This window comes from Rattus norvegicus, chromosome 3 (assembly GCF_021556685.1).
Source record: "Rattus norvegicus strain SHRSP/BbbUtx chromosome 3, alternate assembly SHRSP_T2T, whole genome shotgun sequence".
Classification (NCBI taxonomy): Eukaryota; Metazoa; Chordata; class Mammalia; order Rodentia; family Muridae; genus Rattus; species Rattus norvegicus.
Genome location: NC_141536.1, coordinates 125,133,415 through 125,157,585, shown reverse-complemented (window position 1 = coordinate 125,157,585; position 24,171 = coordinate 125,133,415). Strand labels below are relative to the sequence as shown.

At 38.4% G+C, this 24,171-nt stretch overlaps 1 long non-coding RNA gene and 1 pseudogene across 2 annotated transcripts in view; one reads left to right on the top strand and one right to left on the bottom strand.

The window, feature by feature from the left end:
- Positions 1 to 6,817: 6,817 nt before the first annotated feature.
- The window catches only part of LOC147995714 (LINE-1 retrotransposable element ORF1 protein-like), a 67,734-nt gene continuing 50,380 nt past the window's right edge, over positions 6,818 to 24,171 (bottom strand). The window contains exons 3-4 of one of the 2 annotated variants that reach the window (XR_015683841.1): positions 18,151 to 18,272; positions 6,818 to 10,159 (exon numbers count right to left, since the gene is read on the bottom strand). This is a non-coding gene — a long non-coding RNA (LINE-1 retrotransposable element ORF1 protein-like). Of the gene's footprint in view, positions 10,160 to 16,564; positions 18,273 to 24,171 lie in introns of those variants that run through there. The other variant, XR_015683840.1, reaches the window with a different exon arrangement.
- Positions 13,969 to 14,130, top strand: LOC148006546 (U2 spliceosomal RNA; annotated as a pseudogene).

Here is a 24,171-nt window from a genome sequence, read left to right as displayed (position 1 = left end):
GGTTTGTTATAGCAGGATAGCTAGACTATGGTGATGCCATGTTGCTCTGAGTATTGGTGAATGTGTTTTTAAGCCGTCCTTTAGGCACCTGATTTTCCCTGGTGTTGCCTGGATGATCTGTTGGCAACAGGACTTCTCAGGAAGGTGAGGGGAACCATAGGTCAGACAATGGAGATCAGGATACTCAACTCTGGTGGCTGTGCATCAGGCAGACCTTACTTACAATGGATTGATGGGGCAATGTTCCAAGCTGGTGGTTATTGGTGTCTCCATAGGTTTCCATGTAGGAGGCTCTTAGGGTCTCTCAAAGACCTTTGTACCAAAAAGTAAGACTGGAAATATAAAATGGAGGCCAGGGGACCAAGGCATAGAACTCACCTCTGCAAGTCTGTCTCAGGCAGGTCCAGCATAAACTTTCTGACAGGAACCCAGGTTGCTCAGGAAATAATGGCTGTGTTGACAAATAGGATCTCATGAAATTGTGCAGACTTTAGAAAGCTAAGTGTTACCATCTACAGAATGGAGGAAAATCTTTGCTAAGTATACATCTGATAGAGGATTTGTATTTAAGATATACAAAGAAATAAAGAATAAACAAATCAATAAATGAACTAATGACCTTGGCAATCAGTTCTTAAGACATTAAATACAAATAGTGAATGATCATATAAAAAAAAATCAGCTTCACTAGCCATGAGAGAAATGCAAACCAAAATTCAATCTCCTCCTAGTCTGAATGTCCAGTCATTCAGAAAACAAAAAGCATAAATGCTGGTGAGGGTATGTACGAAAGGGAACATTTATGCATTGCTCTGGCAGTGTGGACTAATGTAGCCACTGTGGAAATCAATATGGAAATCTCTCAGTGGACTAGAAATCGACATGCCATATGATTCACTTATACCATTCTTGGGTGAAGGCCTCCAAGTCAAAATATCGCATATGCTTTCATATGAAATTTATTGCAGCAAAATTCATAAAAACTAAGTCATGGAACCAATTTAAATGCTCAACAGCACCAGACTAGGTAAAGAAAATGTGGTATAAAAAGACTGGGTTTTTTTCATCTACATAAAATTGCATATATATATATATGTATATATATACATTTATATATATATGTATATATATACATTTATATATATATATGGACAAAGGATACTAGTACGGGTTGGGTTGAGATGAAATAGAGGGAGTTGGAGATAGAATTAATGTTATGCTCAAAATACAATATGTATCTATAAACATTCTTAAGATGAGAGAACAAAAGCCTTTTTATGAAGATAAAAGAACTTAAAGCCAGGCTTAGAAAAGAAGGCAAAAACAACCTATAAAGACATAGCTATTAGACTGACAGCCGGCTTTGCCCAGCAACAGCCAGAGCCTTATTTGAACGTATGGCGAGGAAATCCCTGACGCTCTATGAAGACATGCCTTGAGGGAGAACACTGCTGAAATAAAGACATTTTCAGAGCTATGCTGAGAGAATGTACCAGCAGCAGACCCTCACAAAGGCCATAATAACGAACTTTCTCAAACAGAAAGAAAAGGATTCCAGACAGTATGCCTACACTGAAAATGAAGCAAAACTTAGGCACTCGAAGTATGGATGAACACAAATAAGAACTGACTAAGTATAAAAGCCAGAATATCAAAATTGTGAGGTTAAGAAATCAAAATGGATTTGAGGCTGAAAGGGGTATAATAAGAAGTAATTGTTTTATAGTCCTATACCTGAAATAAGAGGAGAGTTAAGATAACCACTAACTTTAGGAGCAGAAGACATGATTTGCTGGTTGACTTTTTAGATTTCTTACTAGGTAATTAGGCTAAGATTTCCAGAAGGAAATAGAATGGAAACTGAAGAAACTCTTCTAAGCTAGTAAGTGTTCACAATAAGAGTGAGGATAAAACTTATTCAAATGAGGTTGTGAAACCAAGAGCAAGCACACAAACAAATGAACAGATACAAATCGGTATAAATCAGGCTGAGAAAATAAAAATAAATCTGCCCTTGTGGTCAGTGAAAGATGAATTTTAAAAACTATTTTCCTGAATTAGAGCTCACAAAATAATTGAAAATAAATCTGTAGTTCACTGAGGAAAACTAGCTAAAAGAGCATTAATAAAAAAATATTAGACAAAAGCATTTTAAAATAGAAAAGCATACAAGATAATGAGGTTGACTCATATATTGAAGAAAGGTTTCAATCATTTGGAAATATTTTATAAGTATGCATGCCTTGAAAACTAATGCTAAAAAATAAATAAAAATTCGTAAAATTGTAGAAAGAAGATAAAAATGTCACCACATACAGAGTATCCAACATATCTCTCTATTGGGGTATAAAACTTACTCTATAGGGAAGTTGAACGATATAATGAATGAGTTCCATACATTGTAAAGATATTTAAAATATTGTTCTTGCAGTATATAGAAACTTTATGAAAATTTATGATAGGTTAGAAAACAAGCCTTTACACTCAATGATTTATAGTTATGCATACCAATAAGACATAATTTCAATACAATTGCTGGGCTGACACGTTTTATTGTTTACTTGATGCAAACTAGAATTATCTGGGAAAAGGGTAAATCAATTGAAATTCCCACAACTAGTTGTGGTGTGTGGCCATTTCTGTGAGAGATTATATTGACTGATGATTGATTTTGAAGGACCTAGCCCCCCTTGGCAGCACCACCCCTGAGTATGTGGGTCTGGGTTTTACAAGAAAGCGATCTAAGAAAGCTAGTGTCTGAACCAGTCAGTAATATTACTCCCTGGTTTATACTTGAGTTACTGGCCTGACTTCCCTCAGTGATGGGTCATGAACTGGGTAGTATAAAATGAAATGAACCCTTTCCTCCTCAAAGTTGCTTTTGGTCAGATCAGAACATTTTGTCACAGCAAGAGAGAAGAAACTAGAAGAACTGCTTGAAATAAATAAATAAGAAGCTGTTTTAGAGTATAATTGTGCAATAAAGCTCATGAGTTGGGCAGCATTCCCAGCACTGAAGGGTAAGAACGCTCCACGTAGCAGTGGCAGAGCTCAAAGGCTCACTAGGGAAGCACAACAGAAAAAAAAGACTGAGCCACTGCTGGTCTGCATCTGCCTTACATGGATATGGGATAATGGGAAGGTTGGCCTCAATTTTTATGGTCTCGTCAGATGTCTACATGTGACTGGCTGACGTCAGGATGCATACTTATTACAAATACTCCAGGCTTTGCCTTACGAATATGCTAAGGTTATAGCTTGTTTCACAAACAAACAAACAAACAAACAAAAAGACAGGAACAGACTCAGTTGTACTTCATCACACTTATTTAGTGTATAAGTTAGAAATCGATAAAATCATAGACGAAGGGCACTCTGGTATGAGAGATGGGTGTTAATTTGCCTATGATGGTACCATGTAAACTGACTTTCTAGAGTAGTAGTGGGCTTCCTAGGGAGCCAAGCTAAATTCTCTTATGTAAGGGGTAAATAGAGCTTTGGGCAGTGATCCCCAAATCAGGTCAGGACAGGGCTAGCTGTTACAGCCCCTGATATGAATATTGGGCTGATAGGAGAGGCTGGGGGCTAAGAGTCTGTCACCTCAGATTCAGGTAACCTAGACAAACCCCTTTGATCAAATATGAGGGGTGGGAGAATTATGTTTCCCTAGTGGGGATTCTTTTTAGTCCTCAGAACCAAAATGCGGGTCTCCTTTTCCATAATGACTTCTGGCTATGCCAGAGACGGATGTGTTTTCCCAGAGCACAGTTGGGGTGAAACTACTACACATCTCGTCTCTGCAAGCAATTTCCTCCTTCGAGTTTTTCCCCAGCAGGGTTGGCATGTGCCCCGCTTGGTTACTTGCCTTTGTTTTTACTTTAGAACAAGGGACCTCTCACACATGGATGAAGGGATTGGAAATTGGCAAAGCCACTTTGGAAAATAAGTTGACATTACTATCCAAATGGTACAATCACTGCACTGTGACTAGGAAATTCCACCTCAGAGAAATGGGTGTGAGTACACAATAGGGCTGCCTGCTTTGCCATGCTAGACTCCCATGAGGTGACTAACCGTCATACGTCAGAGCAGATCACCTTAAGCCAGTCTCCTTTGTCCTCCGAATGACTTTAATTGTGAGGTTCATAATATTAGCCTCATTCAGTTGACTATGCACACTTGTATGTTCTCTGCTGTCGTCACAGTTCTGAGACACTAAGGAAAAAGATCAAAGATGTATCACCCTTCTAGAAAATGCCAACTGTGGCCCTTTGGGCACTAGGAAAACAAAGGACAGGATGGGAAAGAAGGGCTTCCAATTTTTTGGTTATTTGTTCTCATATTACAACGGGCATTTAGAACTTGAAAAGTCAAACGGGCCTTACTCCTCTCTTTCTTGTGTCTTCTAAAATCGAGAGGTTCCAGATTCGTCCTATTTAGAGACTCAACATAATGACATTGATATAGAGATGAGTCACTTATGAGTCCTTTAAGAGTTTTTGAAATGATTCTGCAGAAAAATAAGTTGCAAATATAAGGATTAAAAAAAACCAAACAAACCAACCACAGGAAGACATACACACTCGCACATTTCCACAGGTAGCATAATTTCTCACCTCCTGACACAGAAAACCAACTAATCTTTCCGTCTCTGCTCCATAGGTACATTAGAATTTTACTTGCTAAATGATGTCTTTTAGGTTTGTTTTTGTTTGTTTGTCATAATGTTGTCATAAAATATACCCTTGTCTTGATTTAAGATATACTTTTCCTTTCCCACGTTTCCCTGTGAGCAATCCACCATATGGAGATATAGAAAAACAGCTTTATTTACATTTTAGTGGAGATAGAAGCCCGTCAGGGATTACACAAAATCATAAAAATTTTAGGGTCTGAGAAGTCGCAGAATGAGTTTTTATAGCAGGTAGAAATCATTTGGGCTCATTTCTCTATTTTCTCTAAGGTTTTTTTTTTAACCTTGCTTGTTATTAGTGACAGTAGTGTGTACATTTAATTTTTTTTCAAACCTTATTTTTAATAATGGCTCTTACATACTTTAACAGCCCTTTTCAGCCCACCACCCACCAGAGATAGTGGGAAAGAAAGGATACCAGGGAAGTGGACCTGTCTAGAAAGGTTCTTTGGAGCAACTCCTATTAGTGTTGTCTGAAAATCTGCAGTTTAGTTCACAGGTAAGCAGCAGCTCAATCCATTCTCAAGCACTTCACAGGTTCACCAGCAGCCCAGTTCGGTAGAGTCTGGACAGCAAACATGCATCAGCAGAGGAGGCACAAGACAGCCAGGTCTCAGCTTCTGCTCAAGTCAGCTGGAGGGAACTGGAGGGACACCAGAAGTTCTTGGCTGTGCCTCTCTCAGCAAAGCAAAGATTAGCAAAGATGTGAGACCCATGAGCTTTGCACAGTGAGCTCTATAAGCAAACCTAGACCAACCTCTGTCACTGTCCATCGAATCCTATTTATTGCCTCCAAACATCACGTGTCCTCCACTGTCTTGCTTCAGCACCTGTATCTGCCTCAGTTGACATCACTGCCAGTCAGTTCGAGTCCACAGAAGCAGCAAGAAACTGCAGCACACCACCAGGCTTTTTTTTGGCTTGTTTCTCTCTATGGAGTCCTGACAAATACAGCTCAAATATGAAATGTAAGGTGGACCAATGCATGCGTGTCATTAGCTAAAAAATTCTTCATCACATGTGCTTTCACATGCTTGCCTTGGCAGAACATCCTTTCACCTGTGTCTGCTTCAGCTAAATGTTCCTTCAAGAGTCTGCCTTAGCCTTTCACCTGTGTCCATGTCAGCTAAACATTCCTTCACATGTCTGTCCCAGCAAAACACCATCCAACTGACTTTCAAAAAATCCTTAAGTTTCTACTTCAGTACTGTGACAGTTCCTTCCTTTCTCTTCCTCAACCTATAGAGGAGGGTTGGATTTGTTTCTTCCTAGTAGTGAGCACCGGTGTATGACTTTCCTTTAGCCAAAAGTATCTGCGTCACTTCTGGGCAGATACATCCAATTGTCAGAATAAGGAGAAGGGATGGTCAGTGTTTGTCTATAGGACAGCAGCCTTGATACTTTCCTGGGTGCACAAGAATACTTTATACAAGCAAGATGCTTTTGAAGTACTACATTGTAGGGATTTAGGGATCTTCCTAACAATATTCTAATAAGCTATTTCTTTACTTATAGAAACACTATTAGTTAATGGCACTGTATTTTAATTGTAATATCTGATCACGAGAATAATATTTTGTTATCAGAGTTCACATGATTTCTTCTGAGAGTGAGTCCCTTTTTCTCTAGTAGTTCAGTATGAAAATCTCAGCCTTATCTGTGATTTTTTTCAACCTCAAGATCTCATGTAATAACTGGATGAATTATATTGCTGTCAGCAATGAAGATTAGAAAAGAATGAGAAACACAACCATGGTACTTTATCCTTTTGCTGCATTGCTAACAGATTTGTGTAAGAGATTTGACTTCCATGTGTCTGTTTCCTCATAGAATTAAAATGAAGGAATTGCACTGTGAATTTTTGGCTCTAAGTTTCTATGTCTTTTTGCAACACCTCTCACAGGATACCCAGCCATAGCCCATGTTCTGTCATCTTGCTCCTCATACACTCATGGGTAGCTTTTCACCTTAAACTTCGCTTTTATCAGTATTCAATACACTCATGACATGCCCGGTGTTACATGGTCAGAGTTCCGTTGTGTGTGGGGGTGTTTTTCATTCTTTTGTTTTGTTTGTGTTTCTAATTTCTTTTAAATTCTCAGAAAAAATAAACAATGCACCTTTGGGGAAGAATAATTATGTTTATGCCATGATTTTCCCATTGTATGACCATGGTAAAAGTCAGTAATCCAGGACAATACATTTCCTCTTTAGCCATATTTCAGAGTTATTTTTAACATTTCTCATTAGAAAATGATGGCCTATCAGCTTTTTTTGTTGACATTTCTACTTTCCCTGATCTAATATGTGTGAGGTCCAACTAATGTTCTACATCTTACATAACTGAGCCGCACATTTCCTTTATAAACATTACAACTACAGAATTTATTTCAATAGAGGACTTTGTTATGGCCATAGGTTCTTGAGTGCTTGTTATCTTCAACTAGGATGATTTCGGAAGAAAACAAAGCAGTTTGTTTATTTGTCATGAACTCAAATTTCTTTTATGACCCTGGCTTCTTGTTGATGATGCCCCTTTGAACGCTGAGGCTGGATTTCATGCTTACCAACTGACTCCACATAATGGTAGCTATCTCTCTAGACTTTTTAAAGAGACTGGTTCAACATTGCAAATAGTTGATACAGACATAAGTAGTAACTTTTTAAGCTTTTATTTAATGTATACGATACACGTCTGTGTCTATGTATATCAGTCAAGATAAATATGGGCACTATATCCCCCAGAACTGGAGTCATGGATGGTTTTGAGCCATCTGCAGGTGCTTGAAACTGAACTCTTGTCTTCTATAAGAGCTGTAAGAGTGATTAGCATCTGAGGCATCTCTCCTGACCCAGAGGGAGTATATTTAAATGAACAAACACAGCATTATTCACGTATTGGAAAACAGCAGAATCTGGGCATGTGAAACATTTTTCTACCTGTTATTAGCATTTACTGAACATGAAGAATTATTCCTTGTAAAAAGTTCATGGTGGGTGTGACCCTTACAGGCGTGCTGTAGTGGGAAAAATGCATTGCTAAGAGGCTCCTGATGCTTTCTGTTTCTAATAGATTGCGTTTATTTTTAAAGGTAGAAGCTATGGTTCCTGACTTTTTCTGTATTGGAGTGCCTTCCCCATCTCTATTACCTCCCAACCCCCCATCCCAGCCACTTCATAAATACAGAGGCACACGTGGAAAAAAGATGGCTTTGCTGAAGTGCAGCTGTTGGCTCACTGTTTCTGAATGCTGAGACACAAATCTAAGAGCTAACAAACAAGGAAAGCACAAGCCAAGGACATTACACTTCGTGCAACTAAGCAGTTTCCTTCTTAATGTGTGGTCCATGGACTGGTCCGGGGGGAGGATGAGAAAAATCATTCAGAAAATTTTGTAGCAATTTCTCTCTATTGTGCTTTTCTACTGATCCATGCTCATTGACATGTGACGAATACTGATTGTTTAAGTGCTGAAAATAAGGCTTGTATTTCATATGACTTGGCTTAATTTTATTTCATATTTATTATTTAGTTTGTTAAAGGTATCATTATTTACAGACTGGAAACCATAGAGCCTTTAGGAACTTTGCTTAATGTATGGATATATCTATCTGTGGATGTATTGATTCTAGGCTGGGTTTATCCTAATCATTTTCCAATGTGATTCAGGCCCTAAAGCATGGAAGTCCATATTTTGATTCTTAGCATGGTGAAATATGTTGTATAGGTTTGTTTTAGGGAGGATATCAATAATCAACTACACAATGTTTCTTCAACTAAAGGACTAAAGGGAATTAAAGCCCAGGCACATCCTATCCTTGCCTGATGACATTGTATCTAGAAGCCCAAAGAATACATGCTCAGGGAAGAACAAGCTTCCCATCTTACCTTTTGAGCTGCCTGCATTTGCTGGCTGTAGCTCTCAATTTAAACTGTAGGTACTATGAATTGTTGCTCAAGAAAAATGAATATAAACTTCTCTACCCAAAACAGATAATATGTTGCATTCAGAGCCAAGTGTCCTTTGACAAATGTTGGCAGATGGAGGTTGCCGGCTGAGTTAAGGGTATAGGAGGTGGAATGCACATTGTAGAATCCAGTTTCATTGCTGCTGAGGCCATGTGGGGATTTGATTCCCCTACATTTTCATTTAAATGGTATTCACAAGTAATGGCCTTGTGAATGAAGTTATGTCATTAAAATGTCAGCTACTTTAGACCCCATTTCCATATGCCTATTATATGAAGACCTGCAAGGAGAAATCTCCCCAGATTAAACCGAGAGGAAAATATAGGTTCTCATTTTGAATACATCCCAGCAGGGATTACATGACCTGATTTCAATAAAAAAAAAATAGAACAGGCTATGCAATGACTAATTTGCCTCTTGGCAAAATAAAAGTGACAAACAACAACTTTATTCATAATAGAAGTTTCCCCCAAAGCAGACACTTTTCTGCTAACGCTGGCATATTCTATTTGTAAAATATTTGGAATGTATCTCATGGCATAGGCCTCTGTTTGTGAATTCAGGCTATCCTACTTGCAGAAGCACAAAATCAACCTTCCATTTTAATGTAAAATTAAGCATTTTAGAAGCAATAGGGAGCACACCACCACAAGAACATAATTTTATTGGGCACTAGGCACTCGGTCTTCCACACTGCAGGAAAAAAGTCATCGTCCATATCCAGTGAACATTATCAGTAGATTTATATTTGATATGTACACCCTATATTTTAAATGAGGTGTCATTTGGCAATGAAATGAATAACTGTAATATCTTTTCACCGGTATAGAATTCTCACCATATAGTGTTTTGTTTAGGAAACTTACTGGTTGAAAAAATAAATATATATTCATGCTGTCTGTTCATTATATGCATGTATTTGGGGGACCCCATAGAGCCCATTTTAATGCAAAAGGATGAAGTGATTAATTTGTTCCTGGTATATAAGTCAAATATTTGCAAATTCAGATTTAATAGTTCTTTTCTGTTTCTTTTTGTGTAGGGCAGGCTGACCTTAACTCAATCTCTAGCCTACAGTACTTGAGTTCTGGGATCACTGTGTTCCTAATTGTTTTCTGATTTTAAAAATATCTATTTAATATTTTATTTCAGATATCAGACATTTTCACCACACATACATATACATACATATATATGAAAATATTTTTGCTAGATTTCCTGTGTGTAGGAAGCCAGCCAATTCTACATAGTGAGTTCCAGAGTTCCAGGCCACTAGGAACTACATAGTGAGAATGTCTCAAAAAACAAAAGTAAGATCCATGGGTCATGAGAGCATTTCAGTGGTCCATGTTGCTGCTGGTGGTCATGTCCGTTCCTGCTGATCCAAAGCTGCAAGGTCTCCATGATACGAAAGGATATCCATGCGACAATAGGATAAACCAGGAGGAGTTTCAGTGAGGAACCAATATTCATAGTGTGACCAAACCCGGAGGAGGCCTGGAATCAGAACAATGACTCATAGCAATGAACATTTGCAAGTGAAGGTGCGTGGTCAGAGGCTTTCTATGCTTTTTGTCTTGTTTCTTTTTCCTTTCTTTCTTTGTTCCTTTCTTCCTTCCTTTCTTTCTTTCTTTCTTTCTTTCTTTCTTTCTTTCTTTCTTTCTTTCTTTCTTTCTTATTTTTATGTGGGGGAGAGGCTACAAGACCACATCACAGATATAAGGGACTCAGAGACAAGTGGGATGAGGTGCATGGTGTGAAACTCACAAAGAATTATTAAAAAGTTAAAAAAAACTAATGTAAAACAAAGTAAGAATAGAAACAAGGAAACAACAATAAAAGAAAAGCATGGTATTTTGTATCTCTAAAGTGAGAGCTCTAATATTATCTTTTTATTTTTTTGTCCAACTCACTGACAATTTTTCTTCAAGGAAAAGAGAACAGAACATAAAAACATAGGGTACTGGAGAAGAAAGTAGGGTATCTGCTGATTTCTTACTCAGCTACATTAGTTTGTGGTATGTGGGGAAAGTGTGTCCTCCTTTGGGTGAGAGGAGTGGGACCATGAGAACAGTATCTGACAACCTTCCAAATTCGGATTTATCACTATACAGTTTTCAAATGCTTTCTGAGTTATCCCGATTATACTATGGCATTTGCTAAAGGTGGAGGTGATTAAAGACTGGGTTCCAGCTGTACCTACTGCTCTTCCAGTCAATATCTTTCATGTGCTCTATGATCAAACGGGGCTCTCTTATCTAGCGTCCGATGATGATGAGACACCAGACGATAAGGAAGAGAATCTAAGGATGGAAGGGAATCTAAGGAACTCCAGATAGAAAGCCAAATACTCATTTTACTCCCCGTCTTTTCATAGGCAGTGAAGACAAATCCTGGCTGTGACAATGAGATCTCAGTAATAGGAGGAAACTGAGAGGTGGCTGCAGTCCAGAGAATGTGGAATCATATTCCGCCAATGTTGCCTAGGCTTACTGAAAGAGAAATACACTTCTGGGCTCTGGAAGTGTTGCCATACATGTGGGCATGCCTAGAGAAATGTCTGTTTCCATGCTGTACATTGACACACAAACAGAGAATAAATAGCTTTCATTTAAAGCTTAGAAAAGAACAGAACAACTCACATTCATATTAGAAACCGTAAGAAATGGTTTCTGACTCTCTTGCTGACTGTGTTGTTAGTTTTATGAGTTCTCTCCTCGACTTTGGGCAGCGCCTTCACTTCCTTCCTGTGATACTCATGATAGAATGTAGGGGCATATCCCCCAAAATCACTCACTCAGAATCCCTTTTTGTTATTGTTGCTGTCTGGGATAGTAGTCGCGATGGAAGTTCTTGTATGCTTGTTTGTTTAAAAGTGTAGTGCATTCCTGTTTCTACCTTTTTCTTTTCCTCGTCCATTTTTATCTTTGCATGCCAGTTTGTAGGGCGTAATTTCATGAGAATATTAGTTGAAACATTGTGTGATTCACCTTTCATTTTCTGAGACAAGTGTGTACTTTTGTCCCATCTTTCCTGACATGAATTCGATGTAGACGTGTTCCCAAATCTCTGACTAAGTGAGGATAGAGTGGAAGGACTATGCTAATCCATTTTTGACCCACCAGATTTTAAGGCTGAAGTGGAGGCGAATGGACCTTGGAGAAATTGAGTGCTTTCCTCCTTAGGATGAGACCCATATGCACAACTCAAATACATGGTAAAGGCTCCTCTTATTTGGGACAAAGGACCCAACTGTGGCAAAACTGATGAGACTGGTCACATATGCTCTGTCGATGCTTTTCCTTCCCCTCTGTGTGTATCTTTACAGTGCTCTCTAGATTCCAACAGCCACAAGTGTCCCTTTCTTTTACTATTTCCCTCATGCAAAACCCTAAAAGTTTGAAGCTATTGTCACACTATTTATGTTGTGATAAAGCTCACATCAGGAAAGTTACCATTTCCGGCCTTTAGATGCTTAGTAAACGTGGCATTCAGTACATTCACCTGTGTACCCACAACCACGTGATTAGCCTCTAGACTGTTTGTTTGCCTAAGCTAAAAGTCTCTCTCTATTAAACAGTAAATCCCTTCCTTCCTGCCCCTTGACATTACTTTAAAACAAATATTCAGAAAAACATGAATCCTAAGATTTCTAGTCCTTTCTCATAGTGAAGGAAAAAATCTCTTCCATTCACATATTGTGCTATTCACGAACCCTTATTTTTTGAAACAATTATTAACGGTTAACAGGAATCAAATTATAGCACTCCCAGCAGTGGTGAGAGGAGAGCAGGCAGGGTAGGCCTGCTACTTAGTCAATAAGCTCTGCTTCTATTAGGAGAGTCTCTGCTAGACATTACTACTAGCATGGGATAAAGGAAATAACAGCGTACCTTCCTTCTCTACTTCATAACTCACATTAACCGTGAGTGTCCTCATCAACCCATTAAATGGCTTTTTTTCCCTCCACTAAGCAAAGAAAGCAGAAGGTAAAAGTTACAGAGTTCCTATTTTGTGTAAAACTTGTCATATATATTCACTTAAGCCTCATTAAAGCTTTATAAAAAGAGTTTATTATTTTAAAAAACAGCTCTACCATTTATTGAGCTTCTCCCAGAAGACAACCAGTTTATTGCCAATTGCCCTGAACTCAGTTTTCCCTCTGAAATAGGTACCGTGAGGATTTGGTTTTTTGACACCCTCCCCCCAATAAAAGGAAAATCTCCACAAACAAGTTGTGAAGCAGAACTGCGTGTGCATCTGTATGGGTCTCTTCATTAATTACTGATTGTAGCCAATAGCTAGATGTAGACAATGGAATTCAGTCAAGTAGCATTAACTTCACAAGGGCAATGCAAATTTGGTTATGTTGAGTCTGGGTCAGAGGGACTAAATGACTGGATAGATGCTTCTCTTTTCAATCTTTTCTGCCTATCTAGATCTTTGATAACCTTCTCTCAACTCTCAAAGTAGTAATTTCTTTAACAATAAACAAGAATAGAAAAATTAAGGTAAACATTGATGGGAAAGAATTTCTACCATCAAAATGAGAAACGTTGTTAGGATGCATGATGAAAAGCATCGACAGCTCAGGTAAGGATGAATGATGTCTATCGTTGGAGGATGGAGTACCAGCAATTGCAGGAAATATGATAGATGGTTTTCACACTTAAGCCTCGAACAGCTCTATGACATAGATCATATGACGACTTCTACACATATGAAAGGTCATGATACAATAATGCCAAGTAATCTGCTCCACATTAAACTTCTCCTGTGATGAGACTATGCTACTTACTAAAGCTTTTTCAGGCTATTTCTCTCAACTTTCTTCTGGGCTCAGGTGTCAATTTTTATTTTTAAGGAAGGAAAGCCATGCCAAAGAAATAATTGTGCTGATCTAAATCTGATTCGTTCAAATATCATTTTCCTTTTTGTATGGTTGGGGATGGATGACCCTGGTTTTCCTCCCAGACAGAGACACTAAGTTGGCCAAGGGAAAGAGGGTAGAGCTCGATACTCTGTCTCTGCCACCTAGGAATGTGTTGAGCAGAGCTAACCAGAGCAGCTTAATGTAATTATCTATGAAAAAGATGGCGTGTGAGGGCAAATATTTTTAGAATATAAAATACCTTAAAATTAGTTTCAGAAGGTGGAATAGGCTATTGTCTTATGCTTAAGTGAGATATCCAGAATCTGTTCTTTGATGGTCTTCAGCAGCTTGAGTCGGTATGGGACCCTTCCTCTATTGTTTTTGGGAGGGGGTAGATATACTGAAAAGACCTTCATTATTAAGAATCCAGAGCATCGCTTCTCGGCCTTTTGGCTAAGATCAAGTGTAGAATCCAGAGGACCAATTGTCTCTGGTTTCTTGAGACCCAGTTTGGAAGAAAGCATTTCTACATTTTCAAAAATCAAAATGTAAAGTTTGTATTAGTATACTAAGTAAAAATAGTATACTAAATTAAATATAAACTTAGAGATCACCTGGAATTTTTTAATATACAAAAACTAAAATAGATAAAATAGTCTGCATCCCAAAATAAAATAATGACGTAGGAAACTGTTTTGAAAATGTGGACAAAGAGAACATGGTAACATTAGCATTGCATAACCAGCAGTATACTCCATAACAAATTCATGACGCATTTAATTAGCTAAGAACATTGCAATGAAATTAAATCATGAAAGCATTCAGTGGAGAAAATATGTTTTTAAAATTTCAGACAATATAGCAGAACAAAAAGTTCCAGATATAAATACAAATTTGGAAAGGAAAAAAGGGATAAGGGGTATTATTTACTTGAACGACTGTTCTGAAAAGTATTGACATTTGGATGTGGAAAATTTAATTAAGATTTATAATGAGTATTGATTTACTTGAAAAGGCATTAAGAGTACATTAAAGTGTTAGTAGAACAAAAGAATTTTAATAAATTATACTAATAAGTTAAGTTTTGCTAATAAACTTGAGAATCTCAATGATATTATGGCTAGTTAATTTTTAATGGTAAAAAGCACTGGAGAAGTGTCAATTACGATTAGATGAACACATTACATGAGTTGACTTCTATGATTACTGCTCACATCTGAAAACAAATATAAGCAAGAGTCGCTCAGCCACAGAACGTATTCTTGATTCTATAACCTTTGTAATCACATGCTGGTCATTCAAAACTAGGAAATGATCCACGCGGTATTGGTTACCAATTTTTGGTTTCAATCCTGGAGTCAAAAATTCATGTCTGTGTATGTCATATGCCCTAGGGGAGAAATGACCACTGTTTTTCTGCTAAATGGTTGTAATATTAAACTATCCTTTAAATCAGTGGTTCTCAACCTTCCTAATGCTGTGAGCCTTTAATACAGTACCTCATCTTGTGGTGACACCCACCATAAAATTATATTGCCATTGGTTGTGGACCAATGCTGCCAAACAGTGTTTCCTGGAAATAACTGGACACTTGCGTACAGGCACCTCCAGAGTTTGGCAAAAATTGAATGAGCAAAATCAAGACAGTGAAGATTCTAGCATAGATGGGCGTGGGGATAGGATCAAGAAGTTCCATCCCTAACTACTGAGGAGCTTTTGTCAGTTGATAGCTGCTAGAGGAGAGAGAGAGAGAGAGAGAGAGAGAGAGAGAGAGAGAGAGAGAGAGAGAGTTGTGACTCCTGAGAGGCTTTCCATGTTTCACTGGGTGGAGTTACCCCTATGCAGACACTGTTAGCAACAAGTGGAGTCAGTGGTTTCAAAAAGAACACAGGAACCCATCTAAAGCTAGAAATAGAAGTGGAAATTAGAAGGAGCATCTTCTCATTTGTAACATGGGCTACACATGGACTAATTATTTATTGCATGTATAATGTTCATATTGATGTCTGATGTGTGATTCCCTATCAATAAAAGAGCTGTTGATTTTTCAGACACTGGAGGGAGAGGGGGAGGGGAGGGGATGAGGAGGAGGAGAGAGGAGGAGGAGGAAGAGGAGAAGGAAGAGGAAGAGGAGGAAGAGGACTACAACAAGAAAAAAGACACATGAAATTGGAAGAGAAAAGTGTTAGTGGGGCTATGGAAAGATTTAGAGAGTTGTGGGAGGGATGAGGATGGATTTCACCTAGACATGTTGTAGATATGTTTATAATTATCAAACAATAAAGAAAAACTATTTTAAGAAAGGAGAAGATAGCTGAAAAAGTACACTAGAGTTCAAGCAGTGAATTATTTAAAATGAATTTCAGGTTTATATAAAACTAATAGCATTGCTATTCATTTCTCTAGCTTTATAGTAATAATAATTATTATCTGTGTGTTTGCATGTGTACATGTCAGGCCACACTTATGGAGGGCCCAGGAAAATATCGATGAGTTGGTTTTGTCTCTCCACTGTGGGTTCAAGGGATGAGTTTTATGTCCTCAGAACCGTGCAGCAAATATCCCACTGGCTGAACTATCTCACTGGCCCTTATTGCTTTTAATAGAAAAGGAAATGGTGCTTCCCAAAGATTTAAAAACAAATAAAAAATATGGGATTTCATGTTACTCTCTTAATTAACCTCTGTGAAAAATTATTAAAATGAAATTAAATTATCAAACATAAACTATTGGTGAACCACTGATAGAAGAAATTTGTATGTGGTTTGATTATTAATTTCAGATAATATTGCTAAATAAACCTAAAGCTTCTCAAAGATATAGCAACTTTCTGAGTACAAAATTAAAATTTTGAATCCATTGCTGTCTCCCATAGCAAAACTAATTAGGTAGAAAACAAAAAACATTGACTCACGATATTATTATAAATTAGCAAGAAACTAAACCTAAGCCAAATGTATGCAGATAATTTCAAAATATAAAACTACGAAGATCTTATATGTAAGAATTGAATAAATGGAGACAGATCTCAAGTTTTACATGAAAAAATTTAACATCATAAAGTTTTCAATTTTTATCTAAACAATCGTAAAAAACACTGTGATTGAAAAATAATGCCAAACCAACTCAGGAAATAAAAAAAATCACAAAATTTACTTGTAAGACTGAAAAGATTAACTTAAAGAGATTTTAGAGCTACTGAATAATAAATGTTCTTACACAGCCAAAATTAAAGCAGAAATGAATGAACTGTTCTGGCAACGGTCTCAGGCATCTATACATCAAATTAGCGAAAGAGAAAAAGAAATCTAGAATAGACAGAAGCTGAAACTGTGGAAAAAAAATCAAATGATTTTCTATAGGTTTAGATTGGCTCATTAAAGTTGTATGCTTGAATATGAAATCAAACTATTTGTTCAGAATTAAATGCTAGGGTGCTGTCTTTTGTTCCTTTGAATTGATTTTTCTCTACAGAAATAGACGCACACACAATCGTCGTCACAATTAGCATTATTGCTAATGTTCATGTAGTGCTTCTGTGGTGTCAGGAACTATTCTAAGCACATTATCTTTACCTCATCATTCAATTGACCCAGGAACCTTATAAATTTCATACCATTATTCGCTACAATTTACAGAGAATTCTTCTTAAGGTGCAGACAGTCACAGTAAGTTGCCCACATATTGTGAGTCTGAGGCCAGGATAGGAAAGCAGGCAATCTGCCACCAGTGCCCAGAGCGTAAGATTTAGACTGAACTTACATACCAACTTGCCGAGATTTGTGGTAAATACATATGTTTATAAATATTTCAAAGCAAAATTAGTAAGTTTGGACATAGAGACACTGAAATATTAATAATATTTTTCCTTTAGTAGGGAGAATTTTTCTTTTTGCCACCCAAAGGATTAATTATAATTATATCATAAACTGCTTTAATAACCACTAATGGTTATAATCTATACTATCTATCATACTACACTATCTGATTCATTTGTTTTTTAGCACAAGACCTTAATGTTTATTTTTCAATGGCTACCAGGGATAAATGGTCCCATAATAATTATAATTGACACTGCAATTTGAACATTAAACCCTTCTATCTCTGGAATTGGCCACAGGGTTTTTTTTTTTTTTTTTTTGAGGTAGTTGTACCCTAGACACAGAGCATACTGAACATGTATTCATTCTTCTGGATTTATTGAAACCATTTTATAAACTGACATTGTGAAAAACATTTTCAGAAATAAAGAACCATTCCATTTCTTGCTGAAACAAAGCACATACTTGCATTTAAAAATAGTTTGATGTATGCAAAACTTTAAAAAAATCTATTAAAGTTTGTCTTACTTTCCTTAGTATGTACCCATAAGGAAGCTATGTGCCACTCACAAAGTCATTATCTATGACTGCCCTTCCAGTCTAGTTAGAATCTCCTACTCCATTTGAGGGAGACTAGAAGAGAACACTGTTTTCAGAGCTTCTACTCTATGGCTAAAAATAAGGGAGGGGGCGGCGATCTTCTGAGGTGACACCTGATTCATCCTAGATTTTGCTCTGCCTGAGTTTGTGGGCGTGCACATACGTGACTCAGTCTTCCTCCACAGCCATCTTACCGGATTTGCCTTCAAGCAATCTACATGCTCTTGCAAGCTGAATACAAAGTCCAACAAACACAGCACTCCCTCTGGTTCCAACTGGCAGATCCGTCTCCTTGGCAAGAAACACCTGCGTGCACCTGTTCAAATAGAGCCTGAGTGAGTTTTCCTCTTTCTGCACTTGGCTGAGGAGGAGTGTGGCGTGATTCCTCATTTTCTTTACAAATCAATATGTACCAAATTAAGTTTAGTAACCATGGTAAACACATATGCACACACTTCCTGATCTCCAATTAAAAGATAGGATTTATAACATATTGGCTAATAAAAAAGAGTTTGTTTCAGCTATTTCTCTTTTTGAATAGCAAGAAACTATTTTAAGTCACTTGGTTATTGTTTGATCATAGGTTATGTAGCAGATTTTCAAGAAATGTTGACATTCTTTACCTGCAGCCGATAAGTGCCTCTGATGTTCATGTTGAGAGAGGAGTAAATGGTGATGTTCGGAAATGTCTGGTGGAGAATGTATGTGAGGCGGTGACTATGCCACCTACCCTGTGGGGTGTATAAAAGCAGGAGAGTAGTACCTTGGACATGTAGATGCTTAAGTTCTTGTCTCTGCCATGGGATCAGAGAGACTAGAGACTAAGGTGTCTTTCTCACCAGCGTGAATCATCTCACATTCACAGACAGTTGACAATCAACCTATGAGACTTGTGCTCAGGCTGGAACAGATTTGATGATAATTATTGCTGGGATACATAGACTCTGATGTGCTCTGTGGGCGGGACACTTACCCAGCCCTTTCAACCCTGGCTGGCACTGTCGCAACCCTCCTTACCTGTCATGCAGTAATATTTTTAAAAATTTAGGGGAAGGGGAAAGAAACCATTTGGAACTCCGACATCCAAATTCTAGTGTGAAATGGAAGGGAAAAAAAACCCAAGTGATTTGACCTACAAATTGGAAGGGAACAAAGGACAACACAGGTAAATTATTCTCTTCCAGTATTCCATTCACTATGAATCATGGTACCTGTTGACATTATAGACAACTGTGTTTAATTTTCATGTGTATGAGTGTTTTGCCGGCATGGGTGGCTGTATATCATATGTGCATTGTGCCCCAGAGAGGCCAGAAGAAGGTTTTAGATTCTCTAGAACTGGAGTTAAAGATATTTGTGCATTACCATGTCAGTTACTGGGAAGCAACTAAGGACCCTCTGGAAGAGCAGATAATTATCATAATTGCTGAACCATCTTTCCAGTTCTCTGCGTTGAAGTTCATCACGAAGAAGGTTAAACATCAGTATAATTTGGTTATACATTTTTTCCTTTGTCTTCAGATAGGGTATCATGTAACCTAGGCTGGATTCAAACTCTATAGAGTAAGGCTATTTTGAATTTTTATTCTTTGTCTCCTTGTCTCTAGTGCTGGCATTACAGCATGTATCAACTTGCTTGGCTAAACTTTTCTTAAAGCTTATCAATGGAATTTGCTTCTCATGTGTCTTTTGTCAGACATCCCATACATAGGGCAGATAAAAACAAAGCTACTTTGGTTGAGCTACTAATAAAGCACCTGAAGGTTCACACAGAAGTAATTTTTCACCTTGATTGACTTTTCACTTCCCATGAACTTTTTTTTTGCCTCACAATTCTGTATAATCACGTCAGAGAAATGACTCACAGTGTTGAGATATTTAGTTCAGGTTAGTCTTGTGTCCAGGAAGCAACAGTGAGCAGCCAGCTATAGTGAGAAGTGGAGGCAGTCACCACACCCATTCACTAATTCCATGGTAATAGATTGGTACACTTTCTTACCACATGGATCCATTCATATATCTGGTCCACAAGACACAGACTATGTGTGCAAAAGGTGGCTATAGAAGTAGAAACAAGAAACTGCCAAGATTCAACAGTGCAATTTTGTTGTTTCACCTAAACTTAGAATGATATATGATGGCTTTCTTACATCGTTTCTTCTTCCAACCTCCAATTTGATAGTGGGATATGAGGAATCACACTCCAAGAATATATTATCTTGACAGGGAAGCATAGTAGTAAAAGTTAGGTAGCCATACCAAAGAACTTCAAAGCCCTCAAATCCATGGATCAGCCATTTAACATGCTTACTAATGAAAGAACATTAATAAGGATAACAGAATGACGCCCCCAAACAGTTTTTGACAGCTGTTGTCTATGAAATTAATATAGAAAATTTTCCTATTGTTTCCAGCAAGTCATGACCATTCGGCTAGGAAGCAAGAACATCTGCGGAGAGGGTCTTCTTAACCAGACGCACAGTGAGCTCCTCAGAAAATGACGGTCGAATCTCCACATTTTCTCTTGAAATCCCCTAGAAGACTAGGATATAAGGTGAAGAGATTCTGGAGTGAGCACTGGTGATCGCTGAAGCTCAGAGCCATGGACTGTAAAATATTCCAGATCAGCAGGTGCAAACTTGAAACAACATAAAGAAATACTGCCAAAGCGTAGAACCATTTAGACTTTAAGCAGATTGCTGTAGCTTCTAGAAAAATTAGAGTATTCTGTGATAATAACAGAGCAGGGCAAGTCTCAGAAATGGAGGGCAAAGGATACCTGAAATGTGCTCTTCAACATGGCATACATGTAGAGCAGGGGATAAAATGAAGGTATGAACATGCAATCATCTACCTTGTACCTTTGTACAGATATATGCTTGCTCTAAAGAACATGTGTAGTCAAGGAAACATTTGTTAGAGGGAATGGCCAATAGCAGAATAGCACTATAAATGATGATAAACACAGAGTGATGCTCTCACTATTGGTTTTCACAATTTGTTATGTGTTTACTGTACACTTGTAGTCTATATCTGCATCAGTTAACACATTAATGGTAATGTCAGAGGACACATGAATGTGTAGACGCTGCATTAAGGAATGAAAACAAAGCAGTTCCTCTCAGATTCATTTGACTAACATTAAGTACACATCTGAATCCTCCACTTTTCTCCCTGTAGGTTTTGTCTGTAATTTATGGTTGCTGACTGATCTGTATTCTGTATACAGTGTGCATCTGTGCCTAATGTCTGACTGTCCCCATTGCTGTCCTATCAAAGGACTTAGCTCCATATTTATTGAACAGTGCAAAAAAAAAACTGCATGGAAAAAGGATGAAAGTCACTTTATAGCAATCCTTAACAGAGAAAGGCAGAGATGTCTTACTGACAGAATAGCAAGCACAATTAAGGGAAGTTGTGGAGCTGCACTTAACACGGTTTCCAACCTTTATGATAGACATTTGTCATATAAGGCTGCTTCCAACATGTTGGCTCCTTTCAGCAAATGATCACCACAACACACACATACATTATTTTGTATTAGAGACAGAGAAGGGTACATGATTTAAGACTAAAGATACAACATAGCTGAGCTTATAAAAGAAGATTTTATGGGAAATCCAATTCATTGTCAGGTTGGTTATAATGTATCTTAAAGGCAGGTTAAACTTAAAACAGGCTGAATGTGGGATATACTGGGTACACAGTAGGGCCCCGGGTTAAGTGCATAGCTTTAATTAATTGCAAATAAACTCAAGTTGTATTATTGACCTTGCTGTGAGGTCTGGGAGAAGTTCAGTTTTTTGAAATGTAAACTATTTTGTAAAATTGTATCATTGCATACACAATGGTTGTTGGAATAGAGTTGCCTGCATTTGAATATTAGGAAGAAGATGGAAATATCTAAATATCTTCTCTACGCAGTTGAAGAAAGTATGCAGAACAAGGACACTCACATCACAAGGGCTACAACAGATGGTAACTTAAAAGTGTGTGGGTCCCACTCAACTGAGATGATACTAAGACCAGTGACTAACAATAAATAGAATAGAGATAAAAACTGGCTTTCCACAGGCCAGAGGTGACTTTTGGGGATTGTACACCCTAGGCATTGATTTGGGGGAAGGAAGATCCTTAGTGGAATTGCCACAGGTTCTTTTGGAAGAGGTTCAACGGGCATAGGTAGGTGGTAAAGCACTAGGTTCCTCTGATTGAGAGAGAAACAGTGGTTACACAGAGTTCACATGGAAAAATTCACCCACCCATGTTGTGAGCCCCTGGATGTTGTGCATTGGTGGTCTCAGGTTACAGGGGAACTGGGGAGCGGTGTCTCCGGTGTGGTGAGTGTGAGGAGTCTAAGTGATCTGGGAGACTGTCAGAGTACAGCTCATTTATTGAAATAGGGGGGGCTAGTTTACATAACATGAGTCACAGGAAAGAAAAGGGATAAAATATGGAAGAGGTGCTGTAGGAAGGGCAGAGGCCTTCCAAGCTTATCAGTCAGATTAGCAGACTGCTGGTTACATGATTTCTGTGATGGTTTTTATAAGGAGTGGCACTACTAGGAGGCATGGCCTTGTTGGAGTAGGTGTATCACTGTGGGCATAGGCTTAGGACCCTCACCCTAGCTGCCTGGAAGTCAGTACTATGCTAGCAGCCTTCAGATGAAGATGTAGAACTCTCAGCTCTGACTGCTCCATGCCTGCTGTGCTCTTGCCTTGATGATAATGGATTGAACCTCAGAACCTGTAAGCCAGCCCCAATTAAATACCATACTTTATAAGACTTACCTCGGTCATAGTGTCTGTTCACAGCAGTAAGACCCTAAAAAGACAATTTCTGAGAAGCCAGTTCTCAGATAAGGAAACAGAAGCCTAACAGGCTTTATCATGACATGGTCCTTGTCTCTATGGAGCTGAGTAGACCCCAAGCCTGATTTCAGTAGGGAGTGGCCACACTCCTGACATGCTCTCTGAGAGCTGTCCAGGGCATGGACAGCACTCTACTGTCCCTTATCCATCGTAGGACTCCACAAGTATCATTCTAATATATGCATTTTCTTTGAGCATTTATCTCAAGGTATACTAGAAACAATGAGATTTATGGGCAGTGTTGACAAAGGAATGAAATTCTTGGCAGAGAGAACAAAATAACAAAGTATAATTAATTTCTATGCTCATATGTGTGTTGAAAGAAAGAATATGGAAAGAAATAAAGAGAGAGAGATGGGGGAAGGAGAGAGAAATTCCATTCTTTTTTTTTTATTAACTTGAGTATTTCTTATATACATTTCGAGTGTTATTCCCTTTCCCGGTTTCCGGGCAAACATCCCCCTCCCTCCTCCCCTTCCTTATGGGTGTTCCCCTCCCAACCCTCCCCCCATTGCCGCCCTCCCCCCCATAGTCTAGTTCACTGGGGGTTCAGTCTTAGCAGGACCCAGGGCTTCCCCTTCCACTGGTGCTCTTACTAGGATATTCATTGCTACCTATGAGGTCAGAGTCCAGGGTCAGTCCATGTATAGTCTTTAGGTAGTGGCTTAGTCCCTGGAAGCTCTGGTTGCTTGACATTGTTGTACATATGGGGTCTCGAGCCCCTTCAAGCTCTTCCAGTTCTTTCTCTGATTCCTTCAACAGGGGTCCTATTCTCAGTTCAGTGGTTTGCTGCTGGCATTCGCCTCTGTATTTGCTGTATTCTGGCTGTGTCTCTCAGGAGCGATCTACATCCGGCTCCTGTCGGTCTGCACTTCTTTGCTTCATCCATCTTGTCTAATTGGGTGGCTCTATATGTATGGGCCACATGTGGGGCAGGCTCTGAATGGGTGTTCCTTCAGTCTCTGTTTTAATCTTTGCCTCTCCCTTCCCTGCCAAGGGTATTCTTGTTCCCCTTTTAAAGAAGGAGTGAAGCATTCACATTTTGATCATCCGTCTTGAGTTTCATTTGCTCTAGGCATCTAGGGTAATTCAAGCATTTGGGCTAATAGCCACTTATCAATGAGTGCATACCATGTATGTCTTTCTCTGATTGGGTTAGCTCACTCAGGATGATATTTTCCAGTTCCAACCATTTGCCTACGAATTTCATAAACTCGTTTTTGATAGCTGAGTAATATTCCATTGTGTAGATGTACCACATTTTCTGTATCGATTCCTCTGTTGAAGGGCATCTGGGTTCTTTCCAGTTTCTGGCTATTATAAATAAGGCTGCAATGAACATAG